Source organism: Atractosteus spatula, chromosome 7 (genome assembly GCF_055471065.1).
Source record: "Atractosteus spatula isolate fAtrSpa1 chromosome 7, fAtrSpa1.hap1, whole genome shotgun sequence".
In the NCBI taxonomy this organism is placed as follows: Eukaryota; Metazoa; Chordata; class Actinopteri; order Semionotiformes; family Lepisosteidae; genus Atractosteus; species Atractosteus spatula.
In genome coordinates this window covers 51,033,323-51,050,853 of record NC_142712.1, presented here as the reverse complement: position 1 = coordinate 51,050,853, position 17,531 = coordinate 51,033,323, and the positions used below count along the sequence as shown (strand labels likewise).

The 17,531-nt window shown below is 41.3% G+C and overlaps 1 protein-coding gene across 2 annotated transcripts in view; it reads right to left on the bottom strand.

Annotated features, from left to right (window-relative positions):
- LOC148831362 (D-glucuronyl C5-epimerase B-like) overlaps positions 1-17,531 on the bottom strand; it is a 64,843-nt gene that overhangs the window by 19,908 nt on the left and 27,404 nt on the right. For both annotated transcript variants that reach the window (XM_088922449.1, XM_088922450.1), the window contains exon 2: positions 13,040-13,164. The gene's annotated coding sequence lies outside the window, so the exon portion shown is untranslated. The remainder of the gene's footprint in view (positions 1-13,039; positions 13,165-17,531) is intronic.

The following is a 17,531-nucleotide window of genomic DNA, read 5'->3' as shown; positions in this document are numbered from 1 at the left end:
GCCCCCACTTAAGGGCTGTTTCGAACAATGCAGTTAAATTGATAAACTTCATCCAGTCCAGACCTGTGAGTCACAGATTTTCAAAGTCTTTGTCAAGACATTGGATCAGAGCATGAGCAGCTACTGCTTCATACTGATGTCTGGTGGCTATCCCGTGGCACAACCCTAGTGAGACTGTTTGAACTTCATACCTAGGTATGGGCTTTTCTGAAGGAGCACCTGCAGCCCTTCGCTACACTGTTTGAGGACCCAGAGTAGGTTGCGCATCTGGCATATCTTGCTGATGTGTCCAAGGTGATAGAGGAAATGTAAGGATGGAGATGTGAGCTGTTTCCCACTGCTTGATCCCTATCTTACCACCACTGACACAGAGCTGCTGTAGTAAAATTTGTGAAAGCACATGTGTCCAAACTCAACGGTGAGTTGAACTCATACTTCAGTGATATTGAAACCAGGTCTGCTAAACTGGACTGGGTCAGGAACTCTTTCAGTGTGACAGAACAGCAGCAGCCTTCCTGCCAGGCTGCAGGAACATCTGATGGATGTGTCTGTAGAAACCAAGAAATTTGAGCCTGAAGTGTTCGTTCGTCCAGCCGAGCTTTATTGTATGCATACAAGGAACCACAATAAGCACCATAATAGTACCTATCGTAGCTTAAAGTGGATATGGTCCTACAGAATTAAATATACGTTCCCCCCCCTCCTCCTCCTCCCTCCTGTCTTTGATGTAACCGAAGGAAATAGAAAACTTCCTTTGTCATCAGGAGTTTAGTGTAAACATTTACCATTTGGGTAAACATTCACCATTTGGGGGTAGGTACGGGGGGGGGGGGGAAAGCCTCTGTGATCAAGCAGGCGTGATGGTTACAGAGCCTCTGTGATCAAGCAGGTGTGATGGTTACAGTTCAGCGTGTAAAAGCCGTTAGCAGGCTCCATCATGTCCTCAGACCGTGGGCTGAAGATGAAACATGCAGACAAGACCCTGACACAGTTCTGGTGTGATGTGGAAAAGGAATACCCTGAGTTGGGGAGATATGCACTTAATTAACTTTTACGCTTTGGATATACCTACTTGTGTAAAGTGGCTCTCAGCTTTGAGCCCAATCAAAACCAAGCAGAGGAAGAGGCTCAGTGTGGAGAACAGCCAGATTACAGCCACGGCCACACTGACCCCAGAACTATCAAAACGTTTGAAAGACAAACAAGCTCAGGTGTCTCATCAAAGGGAGATGAATCTGCTTGGTGAGTCTGACTGTTTTTTCCACCCACAGTATCAATAATTGGTCTTTTGGTTGAAAGTGAATCATTATAAAAATATCCAGTTTAATAATATTATTAATAATGTTTAATAATATCCAGTTTAATATCAGTTAAAATGAACACATTTAGGATCATACTGGTTTGGTGTGGATGAGGAGGTACTTGAGCCATATTGAAAGGGTTGTGGGGGTACAGAAGACAAAAAAGGTTGGGAACCACTGCCTTACAGCTTCTTCTGTACTTGGAACAGTTACATATGGTACAAACTGGCACTTACTTAGCAGTGTTCAGTAAACTCGTATACAAAACAGTTATATGGACTCAATGACAGTACAAGTGTGAGATAAAGATATGTTGATTTTTTTAACCACAGGCTTGCTGTCCATGGTGTACAGTGGTACCCAAGAAACTGTAGCAATGCGTTGGACAAGGAAGTGAAGTTCCTCCTCAGTGAGTAGGATAAAGGTGTAGAAGCGAATCAAGGGATTGACTGCTTATTCTGTCAAATCCAAGTAATCTGAAAGTGGTACTAGTGTTTAATTCTGTGATTAGAGAAGTCTTGTAAAATGCAAATGTGTTTTGCTATATTTGAAGCCACAAGGCAGAAGAAAGAGGCACTTTAATAATAATAATAATTGCTTACACTTATATAGCGCTTTTCTGGACATTCCACTCAAAGCGTTTTACAGGTAATGGGGACTCCCCTCCACCACCACCAGTGTGCAGCCCCCACCTGGATGATGCGACGGCAGCCATAGTGCGCCAGAACACTCACCACACATCAGCTATCAGTGGGGAGGAGAGCAGAGTAATGAAGCCAATTCATAGATGGGGATTATTAGGAGGCCATGATTGGTAAGGGCCAATGGGAAATTTGGCCAGGACGCCAGGGTTACACCTCTACTCTTTTTTAGAAACACCCTGGGATTTTTAATGACCACAGAGAGTCAGGACCTCGGTTTAACGTCTCATCCGAAGGATGGCGCCTTTTTACAGCATAGTGTCCCCGTCACTATACTGGGGCATTAGGACCCACACAGACCACAGAGTGAGCGCTTCCTGCTGGCCCCACTAACACCTCTTCCAGCAGCAACCTTAGTTTTTCCCAGGAGGTTTCCCATCCAGGTACTGACCAGACTCACACCTGCTGAGCTCCAGTGGGTTGCCAGTTGTGAGTTGCAGAGTGAGATGGCTGCTTTCACTTTAGAAAGGGGAACTGTTTAAGAGTTTAACTGGCTGATGAAATCTGTTTGCTGAAAATAGTATAGAGTACGTTACAGAGTAAAAGACCCAAATTGACATGCCAGGATTTGTTTTTTAAATAACCTTGAACTGTTTGACGGAGTTTCCTGGCTGGAGAGTGCCTGTGAAATTCATGTCAGCCGCACTCAAACACAGCCTACCGTTTAAAACTAAAAAAGGAAAAGGCAAAATCCTGAAATATCGCTCCATAATAAAAATATCATTGATATTGCGAAAACTGTCTGCATTCAGAAGCGATGAAAGATTGCAGAGTTAGGCCTTTTTTGTAATGCAGAGAAAGCAGCGAGGTAACTGAGCGACTGCACCACGAAAGATAAGCTGCCTGCCTCATTTGGTCCGACTATAAATAATTGGATCTTTTTACAGTTGGCTTCTGCAGTCTGCAAGATCTTCCAGCACATTTTCAGAGGGGCACCACTCCGGGGCCGACACCACTTAGCAACATTTCAGCAAAGTCAGGAAAAGGACTTGGCCAAGCAAGAAGTGGTCAGAGAGCTGATTGAGGTCAGTGCATGGCCAGTCCCCCCCCCCAACCACATCCCACTCCCTGTGCGTCTGTTATCGCAGACCGTGCTGCCCTCATGAGATGAGGTATTATCCAGGAAAGCAACAGAGTAAAAAAAAAAGTAGATCTTCATTAATTTTTTCATATTTCCATATTTTATTCCATTGAAATAAACTATAGGTGTCAATCTCCAATTAAAAAATTAAATTAAGAATTATGTGTAACTCAAACATTCTCCTCTTAAAATCTTTTTACAGTTTTAGCTGTAAGCCATCATCTTATTTAAACCCCCCAAACTGATCCAAGATGCCTCTTCTTCTGCAGTTTAGGGCTTCAACAGCCGCACTAGCCTTCTCTCTGCTGAGTTCTTAGGACTTGCAGCCTAGTAAGTCATGTTTAATTAAGTCTTCTTTATAGACAGTTATGATCTTCCAAATCATCTCATAATGGAAATTCTTAAAAAGAATGAAAATCTTCCTGAAAGAAATTTTCTTTCATACCTTCCTACCTGATACTTGTACTTGAGAAAATTATCATCTGTATATTAAAGAAAAGGATTACAAACAAGATGAGCTTCATACTATGAATGGAAGATACATATACTTGAAATGAAATGTCAAAGCAGAAGCAGTTTTATCTGAAATTAATTTAACTCACAACTGTTCTTCATGGAAAGAGAAATGAATCTCTGCCTAGCATTTATACAGACAGCTGTTCAAGAGAATTGTATCCTCACCAAACTGGCAGAGAGCCTGTCTGCTCAATGAGCATCTTGATACCCATAGCTGAAAGGAGAGGACTGTGAGCAAGCTGTCTTTTTATTTAGTCAGGCAATAGTTGAGATATTTTGATCCTGGAGATTTCAGAAAGATGTTTTAAGAGCTTCGATAGTAGACGCAAAGTCCAGGCTGAAAATATCCCACAGAGTACAGACAAGAGTCCAAGAAAGAGTAGAGAGCCCTGACACATTACAACAATCAAGTCATCCTACTGGCTCATCCCACCAAAATAGCAAGCACAAGATGGAGCACTGAGCACCATGACAAACCAGACTGGGAGGATGCTTACATATTGTGAGAAAACTAGACAACTTTGCTATTTAGAGGAATGTCCATTTTAACTGGTGGACTGCGTTTTCTGAAACTAAGCAATGCCAAAAGATCGAAAATATTCACATGAAAAGATCGGCCCCGATTTGCGCTTCTACCTCCTACTGCTGCCTAACAAAGGTTTCCCATTTTCTGTGGAAATGCTAAAAAATGTGTTGGTTAAAGGCAAGAAAAACACCGACCAATAAAATCCAACAGTATCCTTAAATATTGCATTCTAAAGGAACATACAAAGTTAAGCAACCAAACTGGTACAGAATCAACAATGAGACAGAAATTTTGGATTCAGAAATGAAAATTAAGTGAGGGTGCACTTAGAACTGGGACCAAGCTGCCCTGTTTTGTTGTTGAAGCTCATGCCACTGGATCTTTTACAAAAAGGCTGGACCAAACCCTCAGGTGAATTAGCCATTAGTACCCAAGCGGGCAACTGTATGGAGTCAATGGTTATCTTCTTTACATTTAAGTCTGCAAAATCTGATAATTCAATGCATTCCAGATCCAGTAATATTTTTTTAGCACTAGCTAGCAATATTTTAATAACCTAACGCTGGCAGGGGTTGCAAAAAGGAAGAGAGAGGGTCTGGACTGGGTAAGGAATAGAGTCAGGCAAGACAGTCTTGGGAGCCTAAGGAAGAAAGAAAAACCAAGGGTTCAGGAAAGATCTCATATTTAGACAACAGAGAAGATTGCTTCCATATTCAGCTTTCAGCTGCTGCCAAAATCATGTCGTGTTTAAAATATGGTTTCTCAGAAGCTGCTGCTACAGAGTGAAAACAAGGCACGGCCAATACGAGCTGTTCCAGCGCTGTGATGGGAGACTCAGTGTTTAAAAAACACTGTCTGCTGGACAGTCTCGGAGTCCCTGACTAATACCCTGTGGACCTTTTTTTACATTACAGATTTTTTTCAAATTTACATAATTTCTACATCGTAGTCTGTGCAACCACCGATGCCCTGAAATACATTACTGTTTAGCATAATATCAAGAATATCGATCTGTCTCTTGAACTGCACTCAACACATTCCCAGCCGTGAGCTCATTAGTAAAGTTTGTGAATGTCTGACACTGACCGTCATTACGTTGGTCTTTGAAGCCGAAAGTCCTAACTCTTTAGGGTCGATGTTTCTGTAAATAACCAAGGCTTTTTGACTTGGAAAACCAGACCAGTCAGACATATAAACGGGTCACTTAGTTCATTAAGCACTTGAGAAAACTATGGTGCAAACACTAACTCAGAGTATTCAAGTGCACTAGTCATTACATTTATTGATGTCTCATCCCCAGGAAGAAATAAGAAAAAGTGATCAAAGGGGGGTTAAAATTCTGTTTTTAAGATACCTAGGGATAATTATATTAAGCAGGAGCAATCTGGGGGAAAACAACCATTTTTGCCCTCATAAACACTCCGGCACCCTGAGGAGGTTGCACTGCTCTGGTGGCGACTTTCCAGCTAGAACTCCGGCCTTTTGGAACACTGAGCCTCATTGTTTTAGAGGGAAGCTGAGATTACTTCCATAAGGAAGAAAGCCTGGAGCTGGCAGACAAGTTCGAGAACCTCTGAATGGGGTTCATTCACAGCTACCACTTCCCTGAGGCTCCAGGGTCTCACTCTGGAGTCTATCTGACTGCCTGAACGCTGCTTCTATTGTGTTTCTCCTTTAATGTGATCATGTGCAAAGAAAACCAGCGCACAAGGAAAACGGAGCTGGGTGGAGTGAACATGGAGAAAGAGATGTCGGGAGACTACATACTGTAGGAACAAAGAGGATAAGCCATAAATTTCACTCGTTCCGTCAGCTGGATGAATCCAGCCTGGATGAATCCCAGTTAATATGCCATCTCTAAAACAGCATCTGATACCACAGCCCAAAGAGCAAAAACTCTGACCTGGTCATCTGGAACCCCTACGACAGAAGGCATCTTTCTTGAGTTCAAGGTAAAGACTCAAATACAGAGACCCTGAGAGAGAATTAAATGGTATAGGGCTGCTAATTCACAGCTAGATAGTTCACTTGCTATCTGCCTTAAGCCTCATTCCAATGACAATTCTACTTCCAACAGAATGAATATTTAACAGCAGCCACACCACAGTGTTAACATCTTAGAAATACCTGGATGGAGTCATTTGTTTTGGAACTACAGAGGAGACTCTTCTTACACAACCGAGTCATGTTGTGACTAAAGGTCCGCAAATGCTGAACTTCCGGATCGTAATCGCTCTTATGACTCATTAGTTAATACAGGAACGCACTTTCTGTTTATGCAGGTGAAAGTGGTTAAGAAAAAAACACCAGTGGTACAGCAAAATAATACTGCAATTTCTTTGTCCAAGACAAATGGAAAAATTGCCGCACCAGCAATGAAGCTTGGTAAGACTTCACCCAAATTATCTAGCTAACAATGTAAAAAAAACCTCCTTAAGCCACTATGGCCTGAGACTAATTGTATTAGAAATTCAAGTTGTTTTTTCCTCCTAGTTATCCCAGCCTTGACAAGGAAGAACTGTGTCAATGCACATTCCTGGGTGATTAGATCTTATGCTTTGATCTGACCATTATCTCATTACTGTGATTTAGTGCAGGTTGGAAGTAGGTAATTTATTGCTGCAGTGCGTAACCCTTTCTCTCCTGCAGCCTCAGGGTGAATTCTGTCCTCTCATGTGCAGACACACTGGAGGGGCAGGCAGTCGACCAGGCTGAGGTGCCCCCCTCACCAACAAAGCCATTCACAATTACCGCAATGAAAAGAGATAGCTGCCTGGTTTTATTCCTTTATTTATCAGCTGCTCCGCTGTTGAGTGAAAATAAATTATGTAACATGCTGTCTGAATTTAGCACAACGGGCGTATAAAATTTGGATTAGGGTTGTGAGCAGTGCAAAACGAAGATTATCTGGTTCTGAATCAACAGGAAATTCTCTTTTATTTGTTTATATAAAAATGTCACAGCGGGATAACAATTTGAGACGTGGCATCTCACTGAAAGCACGTCACAGGTCACCGCCAAAAAAAATCACAGTCGTGCATGCTTTACAGTTACATACTACAACACGGTGTTCATACAGGAGTCACACACACCGTCGCAGGTGTGCAAAACTTGACAAAGAGACAATATCTTCTTTGTTGAGTATCTTTTTTTTCCCCCCGAAGATTAATTATTTAATAGCATTAAAGGGCATTGTGTTGTGGCTCCACACCGACTCCCTGGCAGTGCTGGTGAAAGCTGCCATCATAATTACAAGCTCATTTATGGGACGGTCCAATAAGTCTGTCGGTTCTCCAGATGGGTTATGTTATTAAAATCTTTGCTAATGGACCAAACAATAACTCCAAACAGTGGCAGCTGCTGACAAGAGCATAATAACAACATTTCTCCTGCACGACTGTGCAGCTGAGTGGCTGTTATTGTACCCGCCCTGCAGAGCGGAACACAGTGCTTTGCAGAATGAGCAGCCAGTGGAACCTGCAGTAGCGCACAACGCCATTCAGATCCTTTAAAAATAACACACACACACAAATGTACACGTCCATGTCTCCGGTGAAGGAGAAGTCTTTCAGCAGGTTCGGGTCAGCGCAGTCACAACATGTTCAGAAGAACCACGAGGTGTCGGTTCATCGCGACTGAAGCGCAGGGCACAGAGAGACCACAGACCAACAACCGAACACTGGATTTCTTGGATGCGCAAATTTTAAATAAATCTGTGCTCTCCCTTTGCTTTGTGATTTAAATTAGTAGACCAGATATTTAAACTGATTGGCCACGCCGTGGAGAGGAAAGACAAAACCTTTGCACAACCTCGAGCTATTCACAGCTCCCATTGCTGGTCTCCACCACAACCAGAACCTACAAATAACAGAGCTTCAGGCCATTACATACAGTAATGCAGTGATATACACACACACACACACACACACACACACTATTTTAATGCTAAGTCATTATCTCATTTCCCATTCCCAGTGTGGTGTGGCTTGCTTCTCACCAGGAACAGCATGTCCAGTCCTGCTGCTTTCCTCTCTCCAGGGTTTTGTGAAAGACATGGGGAAGCACAAGCATCCCAGGAAATCACTCCCTTGTCTCCTCTGTGGCAAAAAGATGTTTCTGATTTCTCAGCACCTGGTATTGCTTAACTCTCCAACCTGCATCTGCATCGCACCGGTTTTACCTCTTTTAAGAGTTTTTAAGAGTTTTCTAGAAAAAAAAACCTCTATAGATTTTATTAAAAGTGACCGACCTAAAAATATGACATCTTGGGCTTCATACAGGCACTGTTCAGCTCAACCATATTTACAAACTGCTCTGACTGCGGCTGTTATACACAGGCGCCTTCCATTACTGCAGCTTGAAAAAGATACTCACGAAAAAAAGTCTGGGCATTTATGTTGATTTTTGTTTCTGCTAGACAATACAGGAAAGCAATAAAATATTGACAGAGACTGAGACAGAAGCTAAAAGCTAAAAGTAATGCTTCAACTGAATTCATGTTTTACCTTGTCTTGAGAGGTTGTTCACTGGAGCCAGTTGTCTGTGCTCCTTTATTTAATACAAAAATGCTAAATACCCAAATAAAGAAGAAATTAGAACCCTTAATGCCCGCCCCCCCCCCCCCGATTTTCACAAATGTTTCCATAAAGTGAACAACAGGCAAAAAGTCTTCCTAGCAACAGTATTCAGTCTAAAGGAGTGTAAAAGAGTTGTGACTGCTACTGTGATGCCAGACAGAAATAATGTACAATGCTGGTCACCATCCTACAAAAAAAAACTACTGTTCTTCTGGAGAAGAGTACCATTTACACCTTTACTCAAACTTAAACGGTTTCATACTTCTGCAACCTAGCTGAAGCACAATCTACTATGTTGAAGCAGATACCCCAGTTTCTCTCGGGAACAGCTGGATGAGATCCCCAGATCAGCTCGCTTCAAACAACCGAATGAGCAGTAATTTGTTACCTCAGTCCCAAGGGCTTAACCACAGCGGTTCCTGCTGGCCTTTTTAACTGAACCGTTCACATAGAACTCATGTTAAGATCAAAGGGTGAACTAACAACTGCATTTAATCTGTGCACGAAGCCTTCATTTAGTGAGCTCCATTTGTACAGACGCAGCTGGAAGTTTTAGAGCAGGCAAGCAGTGGGGACAGATTGCACTGTTTGCGGCACGCTGAAAGCTTTTTTCAGAGTAAAGCAAAGGTTCCAAATAGAAATGAAACTGCATGGCAGCTCTGCTCAATGCATCCAAGCTGTTTACCGCTTTTGAAATATTTATCCTGCATGGGGAAAAATGGAGCAGTTTTTTTAGGGCAACCCGAGCGAAGCTTATGGAGTCTGTCTTTTCAGGGCAAAACAAAGATGGATGATTGACTTTATTCTACTTCATGCCTGGAGGGTATTTTTTTTTTTTACTCCATAGCGAGTCCTGCTCGTGCCTCTTGTCGTCAGTCTCCTCCGTTAGGACAGCCTGGACTCATTTGCTCCACTTACTGACTCCCCTGGGCTCTCTCTTGTTTAGGGGGGTGGGGTGTGCTGAATGGAGCTCAATACCCACCTTCACTGACACCGCAGCACTCTGGTGGCTAGTTAATCATTAATGGGTATATCTGCCTGAGCTACAGAAACAGCTCAGGAACTCTGGAGCTCACATCAGGCAAGATCTGATAGTCTGCTAAGAGCTCTGAAAAATTAAGGAGGAAGTGAATCCATAACAGCATGCTTAAAAAAATCTGAGGACTCCCTGAAGAGAAAATAATTCCTTTTCCTCCACATCTGGTATCTCTGCATTTCGGTGAAGCCTATAGTTCTAGAGAGTGGAATCCTGGGTCCCAATTGCAAGAGCATAATTCATTAAATCAACTCTGGTTTGCAAGAGACATTCTATTTCATCTTTACTGAGGGTGTATGAGCAACTGGGTCACACTACGCAATAAGCATATTGAAAGCCTTGTATGACTCAGACATCGCAACTTTTAAAACCATTAATTTAGTGCTGAATTGATTCTGACACAGATCAACAGTCAAAAATGTTTTATTAAAATCTGTCTATTAGGGCAGCATGAACATTATCCATAATTGCTGCAAAAAAACACATCAGAACATCTGCAAAACTTTGAAGCCTCAAAGGAGTGACTAAGACTGGAAATACAGACATGAATATTAAAAAGACTGGCAATGTAAACGTTGTCACAGTTTATGTGTGCCGTAGGCAGAACCATATTGTGCATCAGCACAGACTGTCAGAGACAGGTACTAACCAGGTGGCAATAGCTGTCTGCCACAAGCTGAGAGCTGTTCTGACTGTACTGTAATGAGATTTAGAAATTCCTTTCATAGCTGTCGAAGTCTCTTCTTACTCAGTAATGGAAATAACTTTGTTTATATAGCAATTTGCAACTTTAATTCTACTCTTTGCAAACAAAATAGGATATGCACATTAAAAACAGCACAAAATGTTATTTTGAAAAGTGTATTTGACAGTCTTTTGAATAGATTCCCACCACTAAAATGACATTCTTACCATAACATGATAAAATACAGATGACAGGCTATATGTTTCAGCACAGCAGGTGGTACATCTTAACTTATTACTACAAGATATCTACTGTGTAACAAACAGAGAATAATGAGACTCAAAGACCTTTTGAAGCATTCTTTTATATTGGCTTCTACAGACTTCGCAAAGCTGTAGCACAATAATTTACTTCAATACATGTGCAATTGCTGATCATATTTACCATAAATCATGGCAACTGCCACTCATGATTTAAAATTTCACGTTTTTGTGACCAACAGAAAAATCAGAAAAATGCATGTTGGTGTGTTGCCTCGATGACATCATATACACTGGAAAAACGGTGGCAGCAGATCTTGTCCTGCATTTACAATAAGATTTAATTGTAGTCTAACTTGGTAGCATCAAACATTTTAGAAGAACTTCAGAAACTTCTGAGATTCGAAGAGCTCTACAGCAGGTTAAGAGAAAATCATGCATCTAAAAAACTAATCATGCATAAATCTCTCCTGCCTCTTAATTTTCCATGCATATTTTGAGCACACCTTGCAGACAGCTTTCTTTCTGTCAGCTCTTCCATAATTCACCCCCGTTACCCCAGCCTCGTCCCATCACAGGCTCCGACACCGATGCACCTACCCTCCAACCTCTGGACTCTGGACTGTCGGCAGCACTTCGATCAAAGAGTGCACTCTAATCACAAATCAGCGTCACCAGAAGGGATGACATCCTTCGTTCAACAGGAAGGGACATTTACGCTCTTTTTAAGCAAAGGACGTCAAGATCAGCTTCCTCAAGATGCGCAGAGGCAAATGCATGCCAGTGACTGTGGTCAAGCCAGCGAGCTTAACGACGAAGCAAAGCCAATTACTGTGTTCCCTCTCGATTGCGTTTGCCACTCAAATTGCAGAAAATACAAAACTCAGTTGACACGAAAGAAAAGTATGCGTCTTTTCAGTGCAAGCACTAGTATTCTGTGGGACAAATGTAACGCAGAGTACAAGGAATGTTTCTACGCATGGGGAAAAATGATAAAATAATATAACTATTCAAGGTGCTGTAACCCAAAAAATGATCAAATTCATACCAGAGCTGTACTCCAAGAGAAAAGAGGAAATTGCTTTTGAGTTAATTCTCTCATCCAATTCATTGTTGGTCTGGGGGGGGATTAAACATGTTATTATGAAAGACCTTTAGCAAGCATACAATATTAAAATCCTACTGGAGGATTAAATGCCTTTAAAAACAACCAAGGAAAAGGGAAAAACACTTTTCATTCATCTTACGACGATTACACGTCAATAACATTACAAACAATGCAGGCCACATTGTATCACCATGGGTGAATGAGATTTAGAATTTTGCAAACAAAAAATAAAAACAATGACGAGTTACACAGTCGAAATATAATAATAATACACTTTATTTTATATAGCGCCTTTAAAAGTGGGTTCTCAAAGCGCTTGAAATATTCAATAAAAAGAATGGTTATTTGAAAACTTTAAACATGAAATCTCTATAGCACACTCCATTCATGCACAAAGTGATGCACTTTTAAACTCGATTACTAGGAGACCCAAAGGAATGTGTGGGAAGCACAAAGTCTTGCTTATTGCAGAGAGATGTGAAGATTGTTCTATAGTCCAAAGTAAGTGCATAAAAAAATACAGTAATAGCAAGCATGTATGTATATGGAGGGGTTATAAAGGCTTGCCTTCAGAACAAAGATTAGAACTGAGAAGAGGTACAGCATGTTCTAAAAGGGCCTCCTCTTTCTCACTTTTGCCTCCTCTTCAGCCCGTCTGTGGCGGACATTCCCCCAGTGCAGAAGGTACGGTATCCGGCTGCTCTTCTCTGAATGGACTGGGAGACCAAAACAGCAATACTGACCAAAATTTAACACGATATTCTAAATGAGGCCTTACCAGAAAAGCACATTTAACATAACAGCCCTTTACTGAAATTGGACAAGCTCTATTTAAACACATTTCACCAGTCTGTTTGCTTTATTATAGCTGGAAAATGAAAATGTGTAAACAGAGACACTTGGGTCTTTTTCACAGATTCTTGTTTCTTCTTGTTTTTTCTCAGCTCAGAGTTTTCCATCCCACATTTATAGATCATGTTCATGCTATCTGCATGTAATGCAATCCACTTCTTTGCGAAATGTACGTTAAATGTCACCTATCAGGTGTCTGACGAATCTGGAATTTTGTCTAAATCATCTAAGTTTCAGATTCTCTTTGCATCTTCTACAGATTCAAAACCCTCCTATTTCAGTATCACAGGTGATCTTGACTGGTTTACTAACCATACATGTCAGAAACATGTATTCCCATGGTACGCATTATAATAGGCTGGAAACACACAACTTAAAAAACAAAGCATCCCTTACCTCAGTCCTTTTAACAGAAGGTTTCTGACTGCACACGCATTGTGTCTGGTGTGCCAAGTGTGATGGGCAGTTCTTGACCACTAATTCATCTTGCTGTTCACCTTACTCTGGTTGGCACTCAAGACCTGGAACAGGAAAAAAATATTTATATATAAATCAACAGAGATCTTGCATGCATCTTCCCACACAAGGACTTCCAGACAGGGGATTACAAACGTCTGAAGACATGCTGAGCCATCATCTGAACAGTCTATCAACTAGATGGCTTCACCGCAGGAAAATAAATGCATGAGCAAAAATTACATTATTCTTCTATGTATTAACACACCAAAAAAACTCAGTTATTAGTAAATATATTGCAATGTAACTACTGGATACAGAAACATTTAACTTCCTGTTGTAATAACATTATTACCCTTCAGTAAAGTCAATAGCATACAGTTACACCTTTAATGCTGAGCTGCACATTTAGGACTTCTACAAGACAACAAGCAAAATATTTGGCAGGTCGCATATTTCAACGTGAGTGTGCACAAATGAAAAACAAGAGGAAATTTTTGTGCTTTGCTTGCCTAACTCAAGTAATTTAGTGGACTTGAAAATCCAGATTCTCTCTTCTGATTCCCTCTTCCTGTTGTCACAGTGAAAAGCAGCGTATGGGAGCTGCCTAATTTCACCCAGTCCACAATTTCCTTGTTGTAGTGGCACACTCCAAAGTGCCAGACAAGTATGAAGTATCTAACTGCAGCTAGACTGAACAGCAATAGACTGTCTGATATTATTCCTAGCTTATCAGAATGTGATTGTAGCCTCATGACTAAGAGGTGATACATACCACCATAGTAATTAAAGGATTCTTCAAACCTACTGGTGCACCAATATGAACTAGCCTCCAAAACCAATGCAATAAAGACAAAACACTAGAAACTGATGCTCTTTGGTTTCCTAACGAAGGTGGAAACATGTCAAGACATTATTTATAACAGGTGCAGGGGCAGATGGAGATTTAAAAACCAATGCACACTGCATTGGAAAAATCGCAGGATCCATACAGCTTCAAAGCAGGGAGGCAAAAGCAGGTTTAAAGAGGGTTTTGGAACAATGCTGATGAAATGATTCTCCTACAAGATCAAGAACGAAGCTGACGGCTTTTGCTGGGCATGTGACAGAAGACGGACTGGAAGAGCAGTGGAGGAGGCACATTCTGGAGCCTCGTTTGTGGTTTCCTGTTCAGACAATTTCATCATCATCTGTCATCTTTACATCAGGAAACACTCATATTCCAGCGAAAACACGACCAAAAGAAAAGGTTCACTCAAAAACGGCAGACGAGCAGGTTCCTAACTTCAAATGGCAGAATGCTGAATTCACAAGAAAACTGCAAGACACTCTTATCAAACATTTCAAAAGCCGCCTTCTTGTGCAACTTAATGAATAGCAACATGCGTCAAGCCACTTAGCAACTTTTTATCATTAAATCACAGAAAACTCTGGCTACTGACTGAAAAGCTAGTACTGCATAATTTAAAAAGTTCACCGAATAATCATGCATTTTCTGGAAACAAGATTCATTGAAAAGCTTCCAAGGCTTGCAGTAATCAAGCCAGTTTGTTTCCTCTGTGACTTAAAGATACCTGGACAAGACCACATACCCTCACCGTTAATATGTGGCGTAAACATGTGTTCGAATGACTGCAATAACCCTTTGATTCACTTCAGTGGACAGAGACCAATAGAGAGAACATTCACACTAGCCACTAGAGCCGTAACTTAAAACTCAAAGACCTGGCATTAAAAAACAAAAACAAAAAGAGCTCAATTATTCCATTAAAAAAATGTTTACAAAAATACTGAACTCTGTGAAGTCTTTCATTGAGGTTTCTTAATCAAAACTACAGTACATTTGCCCCAATTCCTGTACTTTTAAAGCACAAACGTTTATTGTAGTCCCTGAAACAGGACAGTCTTTTAATGCTGCTGGGCATGCCTGTCATGCAGTAGTTTCTGCAGATAACATACCTTTCACACAAAAGTAATTCATAAATGTGTCCAGAATGAAAGGAAAAACTGGGGGGTGGTACAAAAGAAGGGTTTATTATTGAACTAGTGAGTAGCTTAATAACTGAAAACACTACCCATATACACACTAAGACAGCTGAAACAAGTCGCTTTGCAATCCAAGTCTGAATCTCAGAGCTGGAATCCAAGCCACTGATAAATTAAAAGTTAGGTAATACGGATTATTATGTGCTATAAAAACATTATTCTTCTTTCGAAGACATCTGGACAGTATAATCTTTCCAGACTCCACAGGAATCTAGATAAGAGGCGACAAACAGCAAAAAAAGTTACTATCTAAAAAAATGAATTTTTCATAGCAGATGCATTTTTTAAAACAAAATGACAAGAATATATTCATTCTGCAGACTAACAATTGTCATCACCAAGGTTTTCACAGCAGACATCACAAGCTAGTAGCATCGCACCCTTTCTACCAGGTGGTAGATGCAGTCTCAAGAGATCTCATTGTGCTCTGGTCCCATATCTGTGAATGATTACACATCAACCACACGCATCCCACAAATGTTCTATGGAGCTCAAGCCTGGGTCCCACAGAGACGTGAGCGGCATCAGGAAGTGGTCTGCCTTGCTGGAATATTGTCATGACAAGATGAGCCTGCAGGAAGCAGAGGTCCCATGACTTTTTTTTAGTGGGATACAGTAAAGATAGCATTATTCACAACAAGTGGAGTTCTTGTGTTGCTTGGGACTCTACCTAATGTGACATACTCCAGCCTCAAAAATGGCAAGAAGGTGCTATTCACTTCATATATTGAACATGTTGGTTCCTTTCTGTGTTTTTCTTGAATTTCACCAGGCTGGAAACTCAACAGGTTAAATCAGCTCATCATAAATGCCCAAACAACTCTTACAAACGTGTGAAATAACTGCCGACTACTCTTTTGTATTAATACTGGTAAGTCTTATTAAAATGTTATGGTATAGTAGATTTCCATGTGTTTCAAAGTTGGCAGACATTTGACAATATGCTTTTCCCCAACTAGAAATACCCAAAGAGTCAATTTTGGTATTAAAATTCTTCTGTGGGAAACGTATTGAAAGGATATTGAGAGTTAGTGATAACCTGACTGCCTGCCTCATCATCTTCTATTGCTGACCACCTTATCTGCAAAACCTTGTCCACAGCTGCCTTCACTGCCCACAGAAACCATCTACACCAGACACTTTCCCCTGCACCAGAATACAGAATACATATTCAATTCAATCCACACTCATGGCCCCTCTGGACAGTTCTGAGTCACCTAGAAGACATCATGTATTTCCAGAAATCTCATTTACTGCATCTAATGCAGAAAATGCCCTGTCATTTCTATTGGCGAGACGGAATAAGACTGGCAAACTGCTTCAGAGAACATGTCAGAACTGTGCGGATCAAAGATCACTCCAAACCAACAGATCACCACTTCACCTCTATTGGCCACAAGCTTTCGGACCTCCCCAGACAAACTAATACCCATCCTCTTCAGGAAAGGTTCAGGTGGGGAGCTGCGTCAGCATGCGTAGGCTTCAAAGGAACAAGTAAAGTTTTATTCCATGCTGAAAACAGAAGAAAAGAAACAACGTTCTGGCTGTGGAGCCTTTCTGACACCCGAAGAGGGCTCCAAAGCCAAAAAGTTGTGTTTTTTTCCTTCTCTTTTCAGCATGGAATAAACCTTTTCTTGTGCGTCTTCAGAAAAGGGCTTCATTGAACCCGACTTGAGTGGGAAAAAATCTTGTTCGCTCTTCAAGGTCTGTGCCATCACACAGGAGTTTCACACAAGAAAAGGGTCATTCTCGCCCACTATCACCCGTTTCCTCACTGCTTTTCTACACCTTCTTGTCTCACTCAGTCTTTCTTTCGTCCACGCCTTATTTACGTGCTTCTCTCCCTCTCCCCCTCACACCTGAAGAAGGATCCACAGCCAAAGTGTTGTGTTACTTTTAACTTTTCAGTAGACAATGAACCTTTAAGACAAGAGATCACTTTATTGGCCATACAGTATACAATTTTTATCAGCAATTTGTCTTTTCGCATAGCCCAGCTTGCTCTCCATGAAACACGCAGTAAGGGAGAGAGAAGCTTGGGGCCAGAGCGCAGGGTCAGCCATTTATACGGCGCCCCTGGAGCAGCTGGGGTTAAGGGCCTTGCTCAGGGGCCCGACGGAGTAGGATTTCTCTGCCAGCCGTGGGATACAAACCGGCAATCTTCCAGCCACAGGCGCAGATCCTTAGCCACAGAGCCACCACACCTGTTCTTTTGCAGCCTTTATATGCTGTAACAGCTCCTTACTCATATAGTAAGTCCTATAGTATTGCTTTTATTTCTGAAATGTTTCAAGATGCACATCTCTGACAAATTAAACCTGGTTTTGTTTTTTATGACGGAAATTATGATCAATGCCAGTCCTTGACAAGAGAGTAGCTTTTCATT